The sequence below is a fragment of the Euleptes europaea genome, chromosome 3, assembly GCF_029931775.1.
Source record: "Euleptes europaea isolate rEulEur1 chromosome 3, rEulEur1.hap1, whole genome shotgun sequence".
Taxonomy (NCBI): domain Eukaryota; kingdom Metazoa; phylum Chordata; class Lepidosauria; order Squamata; family Sphaerodactylidae; genus Euleptes; species Euleptes europaea.
Genome location: NC_079314.1, coordinates 106,566,323 through 106,587,101, shown reverse-complemented (window position 1 = coordinate 106,587,101; position 20,779 = coordinate 106,566,323). Strand labels below are relative to the sequence as shown.

At 40.8% G+C, this 20,779-nt stretch overlaps 1 protein-coding gene and 1 pseudogene across 1 annotated transcript in view; both read right to left on the bottom strand.

Moving 5' to 3' along the window:
- CACNA1C (calcium voltage-gated channel subunit alpha1 C) overlaps window positions 1-20,779 on the bottom strand; it is a 575,193-nt gene that overhangs the window by 341,099 nt on the left and 213,315 nt on the right. The gene's annotated exons all lie outside the window — the stretch shown is intronic.
- The window catches only part of LOC130475791 (ubiquitin-40S ribosomal protein S27a-like), a 101,663-nt pseudogene continuing 85,053 nt past the window's right edge, over window positions 4,170-20,779 (bottom strand).

The window sequence follows — 20,779 nt, the reverse complement described above, 5'->3', positions numbered from 1 at the left end:
CTTAGGATAGTACTGTGAATAAACCATTCAAAGTGAAGTTTATTATGATTATTATTTAGGGATTTTATTGATGGAGACAGCTGACTTGTGTCCAAAATTCTCATATGGATGCCTCTACTGTTGTAAGATTAAAAATAAGATTTGGCTAACCGTATCTTCATCTGTAATGCTAGCAGCACTGCTGCATTCTGATCTCTAGTACAATGTCCTTATTTAGGCAACCTTTCAGTTTTTAGTCAAATATACATCAAATGGGATAAACGTGATGATATAATAGCAAATCTTTCTAATTAAAAGACGAATAAGGCTGTAGTTTAGTCAATATCGATTTCCCCTCTGGATTACTACTTCTTTCAACAACAAAAAATACTTACTCTATTGACAAGTCTTCACATGAAGTACACAAGAACAATATATTAATGATTCAAGCATTAAAGCATTAAATAGCCAAACTTCATCGCCTCTCCTGGTTCGTATTTATTTATGGCTTGAGGAATACAGTTTTGCCAAGGGTATACATAGTAACTATACTTTTAACAAAGGAATGTTGAGTAAGAAAGAACATATAGGGGAAACAAGGGCAGAGACTGTGTTGACAACAAGGTGAAATGTTTTTAGCAGGCTGAGATGTTCCAGCTGAACCAATTAATCTTTGTTTTGAGAAGAAGAAGAAGAAGACGGGGTGGTTTTTATATGCTGACTTTCTCTACCACTTAAGGAAGAATCAAACTGGCTTCCAATCACCTTCCCTTCCCCTCCCCACAAGTAGGGTTGCCAGGTCTCTCTTCAGCACAGGTGGGAGGTTTTTGGGGCGGAGCCTAAGTTTGGGGCAGGGAGGGACTTTGCCAAAGTGGCCATTTTGTCCAGGTGAACTGATCTCTATCAGCTGGAGATCAGTTGTAATAGACAACAGACACCCTGTGAGCTAGGTGAGGCTGAGAGACCTCTAACAGAGCTGTGACTAGCCAAAGGTCACCCAGCTGGCTTCATGCGTAGGAATGGGGAAACCAACCCGGTTCACCAGATTAGCCTCTGCCGCTCATGTGGAGGAGTGGGGAATCAAACCCGGTTCTCCAGATTAGAGTCCACCGCTCCAAACCACCGCTCTTAACCACTACACCACGTGGGCTCTCCAGCAGGGTCTTTGGGACATTCTACCTAAGGCATCATATTCAAGGATTTCAATGGGAGATAGGCATAAAGCATTCTTAGCTTTTTCACAGTCTCCACTTGGTACTCTTGGCAGATGGAGGCTCACTGGCAGCTCACTTCCTCCATCCTGGTTCCCCCACTTATATAGAAGGTGGCTATGTGGAGTTCCCTGAAGCTTATCTGCTTGCAGCCTGCCCAGACCCGCTCTGCCCTGGCCACTTCCAAGTGGCTCACATGGCTTCTATATGTGTGCTGCCACCATCTAATTTCTTATTGTGACTTCTGTTCTTCGCTGGCATATTTTAAATTAACTGAAGAGGATGACAGGAGGAAAACCTACCAAGGAGGAATCTGCAATAGTTTAGCTATTTTAAAAAAAGGGGGAAAGATCAACTTGAGATGACATTTCATCAACAACAAAAGCCTCTGGATTTTGAACAAATATCCTAGCCCTGTCATCTCTATAGTCTTCCATACATAACTAACATGTGGTGGATGTTTAAAGACAATCGTTGTAGGCTTCAAAAGTGTCAACACTGGTCAGCAAGCAATTGCTGTAAAGTGAACACGAAAGTATTTTGTCAGCAGTTTTAGTTCAGCTGTAGCTTTTACTTCAATAAAGGGTAAATATTAGAGTCTTCATTGATCAGGGGAAAGTTAAAATAGCAACATTCGCAAGGTGATCATGTGAGTCCTGCAAAGGGACACAATCAATGATGCTACGAAGTCATGAGATTTTGCCTGAAATGAATTTTTGAGGAGTTTCTTCTTGGGCTAAACTTCTGAGAAATGTTGAAGGATGCTTCAACAGTTTCTGTAAAGGGAGTCTTGTCTACACTTACTGCATAATGGAAGCTACATCATTTCATTTAGCAGCAACGTATTTTCAATGCTCCATCAAATGAAAACTCTCTGCAAGTAAAAGTTAGCACGGCAGGGGAAAAAGTTCTAATCTCGCCCCTTGTATACTGTTCTAGTTTTCCACTTACATAGAATTATTAATGTCAGAGACCTTTGAAAAATGTAATTCCTCACCTTCAGTCTGAATGAGTACAACCCATTCCACCACCTCAGTAACCTAAAACATCATTGTGTGTGTAAAGTGCCGTCAAGTCGCAGCCGACTTATGGCGACCTCTTATGGGGTTTCCAAGGCAAGAGACTAACAGAGGTGGTTTGCCATCACCTGCCTCTGTATAGCAACCCTGGACTTCCTTGGTGGTCTCCCATCCAAAAACTAACCAGGGCTGACCCTGCTTAGCTTCTGAGATCTAACGAGATCAGGCTAGCTTACCACCTAAGAAGCCCTGGGGGATCAAACCAGTGGTCCATCTAGTCCAGCACTGTGTTTCACACACATTTGAGTGCTGTAAGGACCACTGGGTATATGCCATCTGGACCATCTCTTGCCACCAAAATCTGACTCAGTTTTTCAGATATAATGGGTATGCGCCCCACCTTTTCCACAGTGAAAACAAAGAACTCATTCAGTTTCTCTACCATCTCCACATCTTCCTTGTGAAAAAAAACTCTCATTACAATAGCCCAACCTCCTCCCTGTACAGTTTCTGCTCCTGATCTACCTGAAGAAATGCTTACAGCAGGGGTCCCCAATATTATGACCATGGGCACGATAGTGCCCACTGACACCATTTTTTGAGCACCTACTGAGTGTATTTAGAAAGTGAGTAGGGCCAGGTGGGGCTTTTACCCAGCAGGGCTTCTGATTGGCCACTGACAATACGATCGGCTATGCAGATTAAAATAACATTCTTTAGCAGCAGATGCCACCATAGTGTTTATTTTTCTCTCTCTCTCGCCCCTCTTTCCAATGTATTTTTTAATTACCTCTCTTCTCACCTGCACTTGGGCTTCCTCTATGTGTGTGGCCCCAGATCCATTTTGTGGTTGCGCCCACCACCTGTGTCAGAATTCCAAAGGTGCCCTCAGGCTCAAATGAGCTGGAGACTCCTGGCTTACAGTCTGTCTTAATGTTTTTAGCAATCTGCTTCGCAAATTCTCTTTTTGCTCGCCTTATAGTCAGCTTACATTTGTTTTGCCAGAATCTGTGCTTCTTTCTGTTCCCCTCATTTACATAAACCTTCCATTTTTTTAAATAAAGCTTTTTTGACTTTTATGGCTTGCTTGACTTGGGCTGCCATGGAACCTTTCCTAGCCTGAAGTATTCATTCTCTCTGGACCTCAATTAATGTGGTTTTATATAGTTTCCAAGCATCCTGGAGGGATTTCATTCTTTTTAGCCTTCGTTCCAACTTCCTTCTGATCAGTCCCCTCATATTTGTAAAGTTCCCTCTTTGGAAATCAAATGTAACTGTTCTGGACCTTTGGGGCAACTTTGCATTGTGTTCATTGTTCCAATCAGTGCAGCAACTGGTACAACAACATCTACATCTCACAACAGGTCTCAAGCCCCACTTGGAATCAAGTCACTACCCTCTGATCAGCTCAGTGACTGTTCCAATCCACTATCACATCCAGCAGCTTTGTGTATCAGCATGACTCTAGTTCACGTTTATATGTTTGTTAGGGTGAGGATAGTTGAAGTCACCCATTATTACAACATTTTCCACTTTAGTTGCCCCTTTATTTCCCTTTCCATCTCAAAATCATCCTCACCCATTAGGTCATTCTCTTGCATGTGTAGGCCAGGCTTAAGTAGTAGTTGGATTCCAAATATCTCTATTAGTATTGCTGCAGGGACAGTGTTTCCTCTACCACTCAAGCAACATTCTCTTAGAGTGAAGTATTTCTAGTATTTTCCAATGATGTTCATATAGACTGCCAAAGAATCACAATTTGAATATCAGATCCCTCTCCATAAATACTGTACTTTATTTTATTTAAGCAATATGGAGAAAACAATACAATCTGGACCATCAGTAGCACACCCAAAAAGGGAAGTACCCATTTAGACCCCTGTAATTAGAAACATTCCTTTAACTGACTGGGGACTGGTGTTACCATGTAAGATGACAAGCAACAGGAATTCTTTTCTTTTTTGACATTTAAAGGGTGTTTTTTTTAATTACAAGAGACATATTTACTTATCTTCTGGCTTGTTGAAGCAGTATGTCAAACAGCACTTGCCACAATAGTGCCTGTCAAAGTGACTAGCCATGAACACTCCAGCCCCACATTCTTCAGAGAGACACTCTCACCACAGGCAGCTGATTTTGCCATTCTCATCCCCCTTGTAATATTCAAGCACAGCAAGCTTCACCTTCTTTCTCTTACACTGGTTCTTCTTAGGGGTGGTGTAAAACTTCTTCTTTCTCTTCTTTGCACCACCACGAAGTCTCAGCACAAGGTGAAGGGTAGACTTCTTTTGAATGTTATAATCAGACAGAGTGCGCCCATCTTCCAATTGTTTGCCAGCAAAAACCAGTCGCTCTTGGTCAGGAGGAATTCCTTCCTTGTCCTGGATTTTGGCCTTGACATTTTCTATAGTATCATAGGGTTCAACCTCAAGGATGATGGTTTTCACGAAGATCAAGCACAGCTGTCGGTGTCATGTACACCAACTTCCTGTTCGCAGAATGGCGGATGCCGGAAAGAGCAAGCAACAGGATTTCTTAACAACAACAACAACAAAAAGACACTGCAGGGTCACAGAAGCCCAAGTTTGTAGGCTCCTCTAGATATACTGGGATGAATTCCTGGATTCAGATACATCCTCCTTCTCATTTGTAGAATGCCAGGGTGTATCTGTGCACATCTATATGCGTATGTGCTCTGATTGCACAAATTGTTCACCCCTTTTTTGTGATGGATGGATCACAATTATGGGCTTACTTTGGAATACCCTGTGGATGGAGTCACCATGAGTCAGTTGTGACTCAAAGGCATGTTGTTGTTCTTCTTGGGGAGTACTCTGAATAAGTAATCACAAACTAAAACAAATGTTATAGGAGAAACCCACTTATAAAAGGAAAAATGCTAAGAAGGAATGCTATGTTCTAATGCTAAAGGCGTGAGAAGAGATCAAAGAGAGCCTGTTGCTCAAAATGAACAAATATAGTCACTACAATGATCCTAATGAGGACTGTAACTCTCCCAGGACATGTGCTGGAACTAGGGTCGCCCAAGGATTTCTGGCACCTCAGGCAACTGCTCGCCTTCCTGCCCCTGCACCAAAGCAGAGAGAAGTTGCCACCAACCCCTCTCACCCCCACCGCACGGGCACTATAGTGAGGTGGCACCTGCTGCGTTCACCACCACCACTGTAGGGAGGTAAGGCAAATCAAAGCAAGGAGGCACAGTGGCGAGGCACAGTGATGCAGCTCCTGCCTCCCCCACCCACCTGTCCTGCCCATCACACCCCAAAACACCTCGGCAATACTCTGCCACCACTGGCCCCTCAGTGAGGAGCATGGGAAGGACGAAGCAGACCCACACCAATGGGCAGGTGGAGGGGGCAACAGGGCTAGAAGGTGCTCTTCCACCTCTGGTGTCCTAGATGATCTCCTAGGTGCATCTAGAGGATGCAATACTAGCTGGAAGAGTTTAATGTGACATCCTACATTTAATCATATGATAACCCCTCTTTCTGAGAGTGTAAGATTATGCTTGTGCTGGGGAACCCATTATTTGAAAGATATAGCTCCAAATTCCACAACAAGAGGACAACTTATTTAGTTGAAACACTGCTAGGAACTGTGCCCTTGATCCGACACACTGCTGCATCTGTGCCAAGTGAGGGCCAAACTAGGCATGATGGCATCCTTGTGGCTGCCGCAAGGATGACGCTGCCAAATGCTACGAGGGCCTGCCTGCAGCATGACAGGCTGAGGTGCTCTTGTCCCCCCCCCCACACACACACATAGAATCATAGAGTTAGAAGGGACCACCAGGTCATCTAGTCCAAGCCCCTGCACTGTGCAGGAAAATGCACACACACCTTTTGAAGAGCCAAAACAGTTTTTTTTTGGGGGGGATACAGCCATTTCAGTACTTGATAAGGCAAGGGGGGGCAGGAACAAGAGCACCTCAGCCCACCATGCTGCAGGCTAGATCAGGACCGAGCCCTTGTGGCATTTTAAAATGACGGCAGCATTCTCACGGCAACCACAAGCATGTCCTCACCTCTGGTTTCACCCTTAGCTTCACATGACTGAAGTTTTAAGGAATATGTCAACTTCTTTGGCTTCGATGTTTTCTATGATGTGACCTCCCTCAATACCAGAATAGAAATTATAATAGAGTTGTGAAATTCTCTGGTCTAACCTTCACCCAAGACCAGCCCTACACTGAAGCTGAGTGAAATGGCTAAGGCTAGGCCTGCCTCCCCATTTTCTCCTGTACCAGAGGAATAGATTATGTCACAATGACAAGGTGTTATGACCTAGCTTTGCATTACATAGCTAACATCCAAGGAATGAGAATATCAAGGGATGGGTGACGTGTCAGCCCTTGTCATGTATACAGAGAATACTGTGTGATCACTTTGGGACAAGAATTTTCAAGAGGAAAAACAACAACAAATGATTCTCCCTAAAGGATATGAAGACTTGTATTGATACATTATGATTTCTTTTGTACATGTTGTAAAGGTAAAGCTTCTTTAAATCTCTGCTTCCCTTGATGCTTTGAAGAACAGACTATTCCTGCTTCTCTGACTCATGTATCTCTGGGCAGTCAGACCTTCTGACTCACTAGATAGTCAAAGTTTCAGATTAGGAATACTGCATGGCTGCTAAAAATAGGAACTGTATACCCTAGACTGAAGAAGGGACAGAAATAAATGATTCTCCTCAGATTCTGCATGATCAGGAGAACATTTGGCTAAAAATGAAGTAATTATGCTTCTCTAGTTATTTTCAGAGGGCTTTTTTCTTTCTGAGATGTGCGAAACTCCCCTGGAGAAATGTTACTTCTTATGATATTATGGAGTTCCTTTTCACTTTTCTTGAAATTCCTACAGATGCCTCACACGTGGGACCCACAAAATTTAGTGGCAATTCTAATCTCAACAGCAATAGGATCATTTTACATTCATCTCCTTTATTATTTCTTAATATCCTTATTACATTAAATTACTTTGCTGGATCAGAAAAAGTCCATCTAGTACAATACTCTGTCTCTAGCAGTGACCAACTAGATTTGTCTAGGAAGCTTACAACTTGGGAAGCAGGTTTCCTCTCATGAACTCTGACTATGCTAATCCATGAAGACTTATAGTCCTTTATAACTTTCTTGATAACCTGAAAGGAAGGTGAAGTTCTAGCAAATAACAGGATTCTGTGGCATTGAGTATGTTCTTCACTCATTAGACAAGACTGGTGTCTGCCACTGCCTGCCTCCATACAGCAATCCTAGATTTCCTTGGTGGTCTCCCATCTAAGTACTAGCCAGGGCTTACCCTTCATAGTTTTTGCGATCTAACGAGATCAGGCTAGCTTGGGCTATCTAGGTCAGAGCTAAACTTATTAAGTACCAGCAATATCCTCAAATTCTAAATAAACTCCAAAAGGAGGAACAAACTGAAATCTCTCTCTCTAAAACACTGGTTCCCAACTGGGGGTCCGTGGACCCCCAGGGGTCCGCAAGAACTAAATTAAGGTCCGCGAAACAAAGTTATAAACCCATAATAAATTAATATTTTCAATTAAAAGTTATCTATTATAAAATATATATTCAAATATTATTCTAAGTTTAATGTTTAACTAACAGTTATGATTAAAGTTTATTTTCAAATTCTCGGAATTTTTATTTTGAACCTTGGGGTCCCTGCACCAAACAAAAAAGTCCTAGTGGACCCTGGTCAAAAAAAGGTTGGCACTGCTCTAAAACTATATAGGTAAACAAACTCACTTATTGCACAAATTATGGTAACATTCACTCTTCTGTTTCATTTCTGCAGTGTAACATTGACTGTTCATTGGTTAGTTAAAACTAAGGATGATGACTGTCAAGGTTATGACTGAGATGCCTTTGTTAACTATTATTGGTTCACATCTTTATTCATTTTTGTACAATCTTGTAAATGTTCATGATTGACATGATCTTTGGTTTAACAATAAAGTTTGCATTGATTGACATACATTTGTGTTATATATCTATGATATTTTGGAAAATATGTTTTGTAAAAAAAACTTAAACCCAGGCACAATAGATTTCCATTGGTCCAATAAGCTAAGTACTCAGTTCTGCATCTTGTTAGCTCAGGGTACTAAAAGAGAGAATTGTGGAGGCAGATGCTGGTTGTGTTACATGAATTACTGGGAATATAAAGTGCTAACAGACACCTTTGAAGCTACGAAGAACTGGTAGAAATAACTAGGCCTAAAACGCACGGCCACTTACCGCGGTTTCTGCCCAGGCTCCTTCCCGTTCCAGCCAGGATTAAATGAACCCGGGCGGGGGGAGTATCTGTACGCATGACCCATGGCGAAACTGTGCGCTGCTCCGTCTGTGCAAACAGAAAACGCGGGAGCAACGAAGTTCCTTGTCGTCCAACAACGCCCCCTCCCCCTGGTGATTGGTTGATTCACTCTCACTGACCAACCACAACCTCTGGTGTCCACGCCCCGCTTCCGGGTAAGTTGAACGAACCAGGGATAACGTTTTGGCTCCTCGAGAGCAAATCCGGGTTCGTTTTGGGTCGACACATCGCTCGGCCAGCAGCAAATCAAGTGCTGTTCATTTGCGAGGATTTGATCCTGGGTGAAATTGGGAATCAACAGGGAGGAGCCTGGGCAGAAACCACGGTAAGTGGTGGTGCGTTTTAGGCCTTAGTCTCTGTGAAGATGTCTAGCAGAACATTGAATCATGAGCCACAGTGGAAAGAACCTTTAGTAAGTAACTTACACGTTAAATAATTTAACTTTGGTGCTTCTTCTTTTATTAAGAAGCAATATAGATACATTTTAGCCATTGGTAAAGTGTTATGCAGCTAAAAAATAATAAATAATACTGAACAGGCATCTGCCCACAGGTGGTGGTTAATAAATAACACACCTGAATGTAATTCCAAATTTGGTTAATGAGGAAGTCATATTTTGTTTGCACGATGACTTCTAGGCACTGATTTATGACCAACACCAGTGTTCTAGTATCCAATATTTAATAATATCTGTAACTTTAATAATATCTGTAACTAAAGACAACTTTATGAGATCCTGGAGGATATAACTTTCATGGAGGAAAAAATAACCTTCTGAAATCACCAAACAGAATTAGAACCACTATAGCGCAGAACATGATCCCACCTAATGCCCTAGATTGAAAGGGTAGTAGTACTTGGTGGCCAGCTGTCTCAACACAAAAGTCCAAGATGAAGAACATTTATTATGACAACTAAAGTAGTTTCATAAAGCCTGACAAATGGACCAAGGACATATCATCCAATAAAATCAGTGGTTGAGCTCAACAAGCTGCGGTTTAGTTCAACAAACTTGCCCAATTAAGGTTAATCCATGAATGTACAGTATTTCTCCAAACAATTTAGACACTGTGAAGGCTTCCTTAGGAAAGGTCTAACCTGAAAATAACCCATCCCTTTCAATTACGGTAAATATTAGGATTAAAGATATTTGTCCCTGTCTAAAATCCTGATAGGGGGCAGGAGGAAACAGTCTTCCAAACCACACCCTTCCTGTTCCTGGACAGGAAAGAGAATATCAGACCCTAGCTCAATAAGTGAAATATATAATTGAAAGTGTATGAGTGACTGCGGTACCATCTGTAATGGTATAAGTAGAGTGTAGAAAGAAGTTTGACTCTGTGTGTTCCTTCTGATGCTGTGCTCATTATGGTTTCTATTTGGAGATCTGACATCTCAGCAGGGATCCTCAAACTGCCTCATTAAGGGAGGTGTTCTGGTCACAGTGGTGACAAGCGATTACCCTGAAAATCATGCAACCCGCAGCTTCATGTCTGTGGGATTAATTGACTTTACAAACAGAATGAGATTTAGAGAGTTTGGCATGGGACTACTGAACAACTCTTGTTTTTGCAACTTGAGGTGGGCAAGGCAGCTTGAATTCCACTAAAAAATCCATGAGTCTAATAATGTACTGTGCCATTTATAAAATGTACAAAATAGTTTCCTCAAAACTTCCTGACTAGAAGTTTTATAAAGAAAATATAGGATACAGACATTTCATTGTACATATTGATGATTGTTCCAACAGCTAGTGCCCAAGCTGTTTGCTTAGGCTACTGAATTTTTTCCATTTCTGATGTGAGCTGCTGCTTAACCTAGTAATGGGATAAGAGGCATTAGGAATAATAATGGACTCCAGTTGATAAGCATTTACAGTTTTAGAGCCTGTAACGAAGGAGCCCCGTGGCGCAGAGTGGTAAACTGCAGTACTGCAGTCCAAGCTCTGCTCACGACCTGAGTTCGATCGCAACGGAAGTTGGTTTCAGGTAGCCGGCTCAAGGCTTACTCAGCCTTCCATCCTTCTGAGGTCGGTAAAATGAGTACCCAGCTTGCTGGGGGTAAAGGGAAGATGACTGGGGAAGGCACTGGCAAACCACCCTGCAAACAAAGTCTGCCTAGGAAACATCAGGATGTGACGTCACCCCGTGGGTCAGGAATGACCCGGTGCATGCACAGGGGACTTTTACCTTTTTAACCATATATTTACAGTGTCTTACTCTACATTAAAGGTGTGATAACCAACAAAACAGCCACTTTCCACTGAAAGGAAAGATCTGTGCACTTGGGTTCTGCTAGTGGTTTTGTTATCACTCTAAAAACAACAACAAAAAGCTTACAGATGTCTTGGTTTTGCCCGATGAAGGAAGGTTAAAAAAGTACTGCTGCAAAGGAACAGAAAACATGAAAGTGAGAGCTGATATAACAAATTTCATATCACATGGTGACCAAGGATTAACTGCATTTGCCATTGCCATAGGATTGTTCTAGTGTGGGGACGCCCCCCTAACTCTGATCAAGCCCTTTACTTCTCTCATATTCCATTAATGTAATAATGTAATCAGAGGTGGTACACAATATGTTAGAAACATACTGCTGAAGGATTTTCTCAGAATATGGGGTTTACAGGGCCCTAGTGGTCCTCCATAGCTGCTTTCATTCAAGAATGGTAAACTGGGGGCAGAGAGACCATGGAGACTGCCATTAAAATATGCAGGAAACATTAAATATTGTGCCAAATTACTTTAGTATTTATTCATCATAATGATAGAAGAGTTATTCTTTTCTTGTTTTCAGATTTTTTGTTTAATTTAAAATGTTATTTAAAATGTTTGGTACGTAGTCACTGTGCTCAAGGGGATGGTAATTAAGCCAGCGTGGTGTAGTGGTTGTTTGGAGCGGTGAACTCTAATCTGGGGAACCGGGTTTGATTCCCCACTCCTTCACATGAGCGATGGACGCTAATCTGGTGAAACGGGTTGGTTTCCCCACTCCTCCACCTGAAGCCAGCTGGGTGACCTTTGGCTAATCACAGCTCTCTTAGAGGTCTCTCAGCCTCACCTACCTCACAGGGTGTCTGTTGTGTGAAGGGAAGGTGATTGTAAGCCGGTTTGATTCTTCCTTAAGTGGTAGAGAAAGTCAGCATATAAAAACCAGCTCTTCTTCTTAAATCACCAAACTGATGCCTCCTATCCTGGAGGTTTCCCAAGTGCTTAAACTTAGCTTAGTTTTCTTTCCCAATATAAAATAATGTAAGCATATTTCAGATCATAATAATCTGCCATAGCCTGTTACACTACATGGAGCTAAAAACCAATTTTTCTGTATAAATGGATATCAATTTCTCCTTCCAAAATAAAAATATATATGATCATTTCATAACAAGGAATTGAGCTTGACTCAATGGTCCCTCCATGAATGCAGTTCTTATTCATTCTGGGCTTTGGTCTTGGACCTATATGGCTGTATGTATGGGACATAATTGTTCAAATGTAGTGCCACAACCAGGAAACATATGACAACATTCAAAAACTGTGTATGATTTGATGTAACCTTGCCATAGCTAGACTTCTACTGTGGTACTAATTTATGAGAAGCAGCAATGCAGACAAGCTGCCGATTTCATTGTTGGTTAAATTTCACTGCTTGGATTTTAGCTATTCAATTTCAAGCAGCTGTTTCTTTGCTGGAGGATATCACTGCAGTTTCAGTTTATCTGGACAATTTCTCAAGAGAAACAGCTTGGTTCATAAACTTCATGGTAATTGTCACTTTGCTCATCAACTTTATAGCAACCTCAGAGAACTGACAACCGTATTTCAAAGTTGGTAAGAATGGCATTTTCAAGAGAAGCTATTTGAAAAGTTCATTTTATTTATATATTTATTTTGTTTGTTTTGGAAAATATGTTCCACCTCTACCTTTGCTCGAAGCAGCATACAATCAGAACACGCAAAACACAATTTCAGCAGCAGTAAATAAAAACAGACTCACCACCTGTAAAAATCAGCCATTGTCCACAATCAAGGGCACTAAAACTGAGCAAAGGGTTTCATGAAGCATTTGATTAAGATATTTCAATTCTTTAGCTTCAGGCTTACGTACTTACTAATTCTTTGAACTTGCTCTTTTGGCTATTTTTCAGTTGGAAAATATAAACTGTTATTGAAGTCCATGGAAAAGTTTCCTCTTAACCTTTATGGAAGCTGAATAAGTCTCGTTTTAATGCAAAAATTTAAGCACACAGTACCTTTCAAGAGACCCTCGGCATCTTATAAACATAAGCATTCACATTCCAGTACCCTCATGATTCTTTCCTTCTTTCATTGGAATATTTGTCATGCTAGGTAAATCTACAACATAAACAGGGTTGCCAACCTCCAGGTACTTGAGCAATCAAATATACACCACCACACTATTACACACCGTCAGGAAATTAGTATGGAGTCGGCTAGTTAATTTCAAGTCAATCACAGACACAAAGTACTCCAGAACTTAACAATTTATCACATAGGTGCAAAAGTGCAAATGTGCAGTCAAAGACTTACAATTTACAACATACAATTTTATATACAATCCTATGTTCTCAATCCTATAAAGTAACAATCTCCACAATTTTCTTTTGAGTAATCTTCACAAAGGTAGCTGGAGAGCAAAATTCAAAAAGTCCCGTGAGGGTAAGGTTTCAATAGTATTTCTAGAAGAATGAAGAGGGGGACGATCGTTTCAGTTCTTCTTCAGCCCCTTTTCATTTTAATTCAGTTGTATATGTTCACAACTTATCTCCATTTTTCCATTCAGGATAAAGCTGCAGCCACATACTGTATATATTTTTTCAAAGTTCCCACCCAGGGTATATCATTTCACATACGTGGTTGCTCAGATGCTGTTATCTGTTCCCAAATGGATACAAATTGCTACTGCTACTCAGAGTAGCAGTTGAATTAAACTGAAAAGGGGCTGAAGAAGAACTGAAACGATCGTCCCCCTCTTCATTCTTCTAGAAATACTATTGAAACCTTACCCTCACGGGACTTTTTGAAATTTGCTCTCCAGCTACCTTTGTGAAGATTACTCAAAAGAAAATTGTGGAGCTTGTTACCTTATAGGATTGAGAACATAGGATTGTATATAGAATTGTATGTTGTAAGTCTTTCACTGCACATTTGCACTTTTGCACCTATGTGATAAATTGTTAAGTTCTGGAGTACTTTGTGTCTGTGATTGACTTGAAATTAACTAGCCGACTCCATACTAACCTCCAGGTACTAGCTGGAGATCTCCTGCTATTACAACTGTGATCTCCAGCTGATAGAGATAAGTTCACCTGGATAAAATGGCTGCTTTGGCAATTGGACTCTATGGCATTGAAGTCCCTCCCCCTCCCCAAACCCTGCCCTCCTCAGGCTCTGCCCAAAAACCTCCAGGTATTTCCCAACCCAGAGCTGGCACCCCTAAACATACATGTTTTTACAAAGCCAATATACTCTTCAGAGAGGAAAAGAAAAAAATATTAAACAATGCTACTGACAGCCTCCTTTATGTCAATGCAGAAAACTAGATTGGGGGAAGGTGGACTAGTAGCTTAAAACCTTTCCCTCCCTTCTTCCTTCCTTCCTTCCTTCCTTCCTTCCTTCCTTCCTTCCTTCCTTCCTTCCTTCCTTCCTTCCTTCCATCCATCCATCCATCCATCCATCCATCCATCCATGATTTGGTTTCTTGATTCCTTTGTATTCCTGCTCTATAACGAGGAATAATGTTCATGGCCTTGGTATTTCAGCTTCTCTTTGGTGTTTAATCACCCACAAAAATATATTTTAGTGCCTCATATACTCTTCAGGCAGGCCTATCATCCCTTAAGCACATTTTAAAAATGGCTTTTGAAAGATAAACGGGCCAAAATATTCCACTTGTAAACTGGATGAACAGTGTATAAATTGCTGGTTTACCTGACTCCAATGAAGAGTTGACCTGCAATTGGACTCCTGGAATTGCTTAGCAAAATCACTTGTTTGCTTTAATAAAAAGCTCCAAGGCTAGAAATGAGAACTTCACTAAAGGAAGAAGAGGCTGGTTTTACAAGAGTAGCTGCTTGCTGGATGCCCATCTCCTTTGTGATTTTCAGGCCTAGCTGAAATTTATAGGCAGAAGGGAAGAACAACTGTTATGGATGCTTAGAAACCCCTTTTTTGCTCCCTTTCCCCTGGCTTCAATGACATTTCCTTTGTGATTTTCAGGCCTAGCTGAAATTTATAGGCAGAAGGGAAGAACAACTGTTAAGGATGCTTAGAAACCCTTTTTTTGCTCCCTTTCCCCTTGCTTCAATGACACATGGCAGCCTGTGGATGAAAGCAATACTAGAAAGAAGCTAGTGGGGACTTTTACATCCCCGCCTCCTCATCTCTGAATAGAAGGATCTCAAGCTGGATTGCCATTTTCCCACCAGGGGGTGGGAAATAATCCACACCCATATCTCCTTTCCTGCCACTGCTTCCTGCAGCTGGCGGGGAGAAAAATAATGTAAAAAACAAACAAAAAAACCATCAGGTGACCTCATGACCTCATGCCTGGGGAAAACCTGGAAGCTATGCTAGTCCTCTCTAAGAACTGCCGAAAACTCTATGGGTTTACCAGAGAGTTTCTTCTAATGCCTAGAGAGATGAATCATAATTCCCGGGTTACCCCAGAAGTGACATCCTGCTGTCACCTGATGGCACCCCCCTCATGCTCACCCACCCCAGACTCCCATCATTTGTCAGCTTGTTTGGGAACTGCAAGTCCAAAAGCACAGCTGGGGTTGCCAATCTCCAGATGGGTCCTGGAGATCTCACAGATCTACTTCTCCAGACTTCAGAAATCCCCCTAGAGGAAACGGATGCTTCGGAGGGTGAACTGTATGGCATTATGACCTGCTAAGGTGCTTTCCCTCTCCAAACCCCATTCTCTCTAGGTTCCATCCTTGCAAACTTAGCATTAGCAACCATAAAGCACGCAGAACTGGCTGCAGCTGTACATTTAGGTAGAAAAGCAGGGTAAAAAGCATACAATAAATAGACAAATATAGCAATAAATAGCCTCATTAGCCATTATGCATTTTCTTTACTAAAACATACTGTGCTGTTTATATTCTAGCTTTTGGAGCCTCTAAGGCACTTTCTGATAGAACATTTAATGTACTACAGTTTAATGTTTTTCTTTAAAAACAACAACAATCTCAATTCAATCTTAGTGTACTTGCAGTGCCATCCTAAGCAGGTCTACTCAGAATCTTACTCAAGTCTATTCAGTGGGGCTTACTTCCAGGAAAGCGTTCTTAGGATTGCAGTGTTGGATACCAACATTTTACACCTATACATATTTAGGAGAACATATGAGTCCGTGCCATGCACATGCAGCAGACAGAATCAGATAGTAGTATATCTCAATATATTACAAGTTCTCAGGGCCAAAGCAGAACACTGTGAGATCCATGATCTGTTAAACCGCCTCTCTCCCCATAATGCCACATCTGTTTGAATAAGGGCCCCACATGGCAACCTTTTTAAAATGCAGGGATGATCCAGTCACAGATCTGTTGGCCCTTAAGTTAAAGAACGAAAGTATTTTAAACTAGCTTTATATTGTAGTCTGGCTGGGTTTTAATGTAAACTGTTAAAGGCTTTGGAAAACAGAGGGTGGTTCTAATTAATCCCAGCACATGCCTTCTGGTGTTTATGTTCATGTCAAACATTCGCGGCTCAAAGTGCAATTCAAATTATTAGAAGCTTCTAGGGAAATAAAATTCTACTTAGGCCACTGGCATCTGCCATCTTCTAGCTATTATAGAGACGTCGGAGCATTTGCTTTTTGATGAGATAAACTTGTCGTGGTAGAGAAGCAGAAAGTGAGAGGGGAGGGATCCATGACATCTCTCCCTTGAAAATTCAAGTATCACCACCAGTTTTTTTTTTTTTTTTTTAACTATTTGGTAGATAAGTAAGGGTTCCTTTCTTGGAGTTATACTCTTGGGTACGGCAACAAATATAATCTCGCCATATAATTTTACAAATTGAGATTGGTACTGAGAAAGCCTTAAATATTCTGCAATTTGTACATTATAGATTTTTCAATTTGTTTTGCATAGGGTTGCCAACCTCCAGGTAGTAGCAGTAGATCCTGCTATTTCAACTGATCTCCAGCCAATAGAGATCAGTTCACCTGGAGAAAATGGCCGCTTTGGCAATTGGACTCTATGGAACTGAAGTCCCTCCCCAAACCCTGCCCTCCTCAGGCTCTGCCCCAAAAACCTCCCACCAGTGGTGAAGAGGAACCTGGCAACCCTAGTTTTGCATCTCAGTCCTTCAGAACTAATTCAGTTGAGTATCAAAATTACTCTTGTTGCCTTCAGCCAAAGCACAAACCTCTTCTTGGTCAGTGGTACAGAGCCAGGTTTTACTGTTAAAAAAAGCAAATGACGGATTGCATCGTGATCTCAGCTGCTGGACTTCTCTAATGAAGTACAAGATACCGTGCAAGCCAGTTTCCAGCAGTTCTGTCCTCTAAGCAAACATTAATGCAGCTGTACTAACAGAGGCAGTCAAGGAAGGAACGGGGTATATTCGTCATAGCATAATTGTGATGATAGAAACAAAGAAAGGGCCCTTTTACAACACAGGAGTCAATGAACACATGGAAAAACTGGTATCAATATGATAGGCTTGGAAAACATCTACAGGAAAAGTTCTGTTTCCCAGCCATCTCCATATTGACTGCTTTTCAGAAGTCACTAAATGATCTGAGTCAACTTACATCCACTTTAAAAAATATATGCATTTTATTGAGTTTCCTTAAGCACGTGTACGAAAAATGATCTTATGTGAACAAAATAAGTTTACAACACAAATCAGATACACAAACTTTCTACATGCAGTAAAAACTGAGGCTTTACACATACACTTATATAAAACCAATGAAAAGTTTCAAAGAAGCAACATTTTCATCTTAACCTGGACCACAAGAAAAAAAAACAGCTAGTCAATATTTCCTCAGACCTCAACTATAAGTTATAGTTTTGTGGTACTATTTATTTATTTATGTTCAAAACTAGTCCATCCTGCCTTTCTGCTCTGAAGAGCACTCAAGGTGGCTTACAAATAGACATAAAGACAATCAATCTGATATAACTGATGACAAGTTTACTTGAAATCTTTGCAATTTGTCATTTTTTCCAAAAGAAGGAATTTATTCTGACTATGCTTATTATGAGACTTCTTATAATGTCGCAGTACCAGTGGAGTCGCTTTTGATTCATGGTCCAAATAATGCTCATGAGAGTATGCAACTGAACTGATCCAAACACTCAGTGGGCATGTGGTTCAGTTCTCACAAACTGTATTGCCTTAACATGTACTTGCAGGAGACTGTATATTTAAATGTTAAAAAACTATTTTCTGTAGAGGGCTAGCATTAGAGAAAAAGCAAGTCCATTTCCTACCTATATAATGGGGGAGGGCTGTGTTTCATATAGTCAGTGTTCCTTAGTATTGATACTGCCCGCCCCCTGACAACATTTCTTTCTAATTGTTTTAGTGTAATGGATAGAAAGAGTGAGCAGTTCACCAGTCAGTCTTTCAAATATCTATCAAACTTGTACTCTTAGCAACTTCATGCCTCTTGTTTAGATGGAAAGGCACAGCCATTGCAAGCTACAACACAAGATCAAAGTCATAGTTGTCACCCTTAGTGCATCCACTATTGAAATTTATCCAAAATGCTACCATATCCTATTTTAGAATGTGAAAGACAGAAACAACGTCAACTTAAAAAAAATCATCTCTTCGTATGTGGAGATATTTACTGAATAGTTTATATATAGTGGATGAATCTTATGTAAAAGCCAACATGTTCCAGGTGCTAAAAATAGGACTGAGCCTGTTTTGAGATTTGTTATTTAAACCTATGCATATACAAGAATTCACCCGATGAAACATTAATTTGTTCACTGGTACAAAGAAGTAGGTTAGGGTTGCCAACCTCCAGGTACTAGCTGGAAATCGCCTGCTATTACAACTGATCTCCAGCCGATAGAGATCAGTCCACCAGGAGAAAATGGCTGCTTTGGCAATTGGACTCTATGGCATTGAAGTCCCTCCTCTCCCCAAACCCTGCCCTCCTCAGGCTCTGCCCAAAAACTTCCCGCGGGTTGTCAAGAGGGACCTGGCAACCCTAAAGTCAGTACAGAAACTCGTGGCTATGTTAGTCCCAGAGAATAAGAGAAACCATGTGGAGAAAGGTGACACTTTCAAGTAATTTTTTATGGTCTAGGAGTGTGGAATCAATCTAGTAACATTCTGTGCAATCCTGTGCAAAGTTACTCAAGTCTAAGCCTATTGAAATAAATGGGCTTAGATTGGAGTAACTCTGCACAGCATTACAATGGTCTCTTCCTTCTCTTCCAGGGAATAGGACACATCGTTTGCCAGAGTTATTATACTTACTCCTATAAGCAACTAGAAGGTCACTGGTTGTTGGCATGGCTGCTTGGCTTTGCAGTCTTTGGGCACTGGAGTTTACCAAAGTTGACATGTCCAGGTACATTCAGCACAGCGGTTGTCATGGGCTGCGACAATATAGCCAGGATTTTGATATGAAAGCAAGTCCCATTAGTTTGCATAAGGATTAAATGTATTGAAAAGATGTAATCACTCCACAGACTGGGACTGAATAAGCTTAAGGCTTACTTGCCATTTAGAAGTAGCAAGCCAGATACTGTTGTTATAGTCATTCTATATAGGAGCAATCCAAGGTTCTTATGAACTAAAATAAACTAACATACCTATGATAATATTAAGCTCAAGGTTGGTAACCTATTATACCATTCAAAGTCTGGTTACTATTGTCCCAGCTGAAGGTCCCAACTGAAACTCAGCTGCATTCAGTTAGACAAACAATGCAGATGTCAATTAAGTGCATAGTCTAATCTGCCGACTGGCTGTTGGTGGTAGGCAAGCTACAAGCCAGGTAGGTAAGCTACAAGTCAAGCACTGCTTGTAAAGCCTACTGTTGACTAGATCAATCAATCCAAGGACACTGGGAAAATATAAATAGAGACCTTTTTCTGACTACAGGTTAGAGAAGATCCTGATGGTCTGAACATGCTGACCTATGGACTTCCTCCATCTACCAAGAGATGTAAAAGCCTTGGCAGCCTAATTCTTGCGTGAATTGGGAAATCTGATTCTTGTGTGAATCAGAACTTCATTTATACTTGTCTTTTGATTCTGGAGAACTCTCACAAAGAGATATTATGCCACACAGTCTGTCTCTCTGAAGACTGATTGTCTGGAATAACTGTCTGTACAAATGCTTCATCCTGACTGAGATGAAGACTCTTATATTCTAAGGATTATGAGGGTATGGATCTTACCATCTTTGAATATGGTGACATTGAGAACTCATTTGTTCTAACAAGACTTATGTCTTCTCATAAGATCTATCTTATATACAGACTTCCTAGTTCTGATAGACAAGATGTAAATGCAGCTTCTCTAAGAAGCCCATTACCAGAGCATATTTCAGGGGTTTCTCTACACAAGGTGAGAGCACTGAATATGTTCTGCAGTCAGTTCTAAGACTGAGGTCTGACACAGAACTGTCTGACATACACATGCATACATATACATGCATTACAGCCAACAATGGCTTATACATAGAATTACTCTAATTGGAATACATATAATTGGAAATACATGGATGGAGATCCATGGAGCCTTAAGCTCTTAAACTGAACTATACTCAGTATCTCTCTAAAGATTGGCACTGCCAGAGAGACTGTAGAATAGAGTTTTATACTCTACACACAATGTTAAGCTTTACACATAGTAACAGCAAATACTGATTAATTACAGTATAGTTAAACCATCAAAGTGGCTCTTAGCTATACAGCAATGCTTATATCAAATGCATTCTTAGAAATGGCTTTCACTTAGCTTTTTCTAATCTGAACATTGGCTTCAGACCCAGAAACCTCAAACATATAGAGACTTTATGGTTTCATGACTTCAGTCACAAACAGACTGATGTTAAGAGCTATAGAACCAGCTTTAACATGAAACTATGGAACCAAAGAGATCTCTCCTATTTTCATAACTATAAAAGGCACTGAAATAACAGAATAATATTTAGAGAATACCTGAAGGAAATCTAACTATTCTAAATGAACTTATAGAATCCTTACAGAAACCCTGCA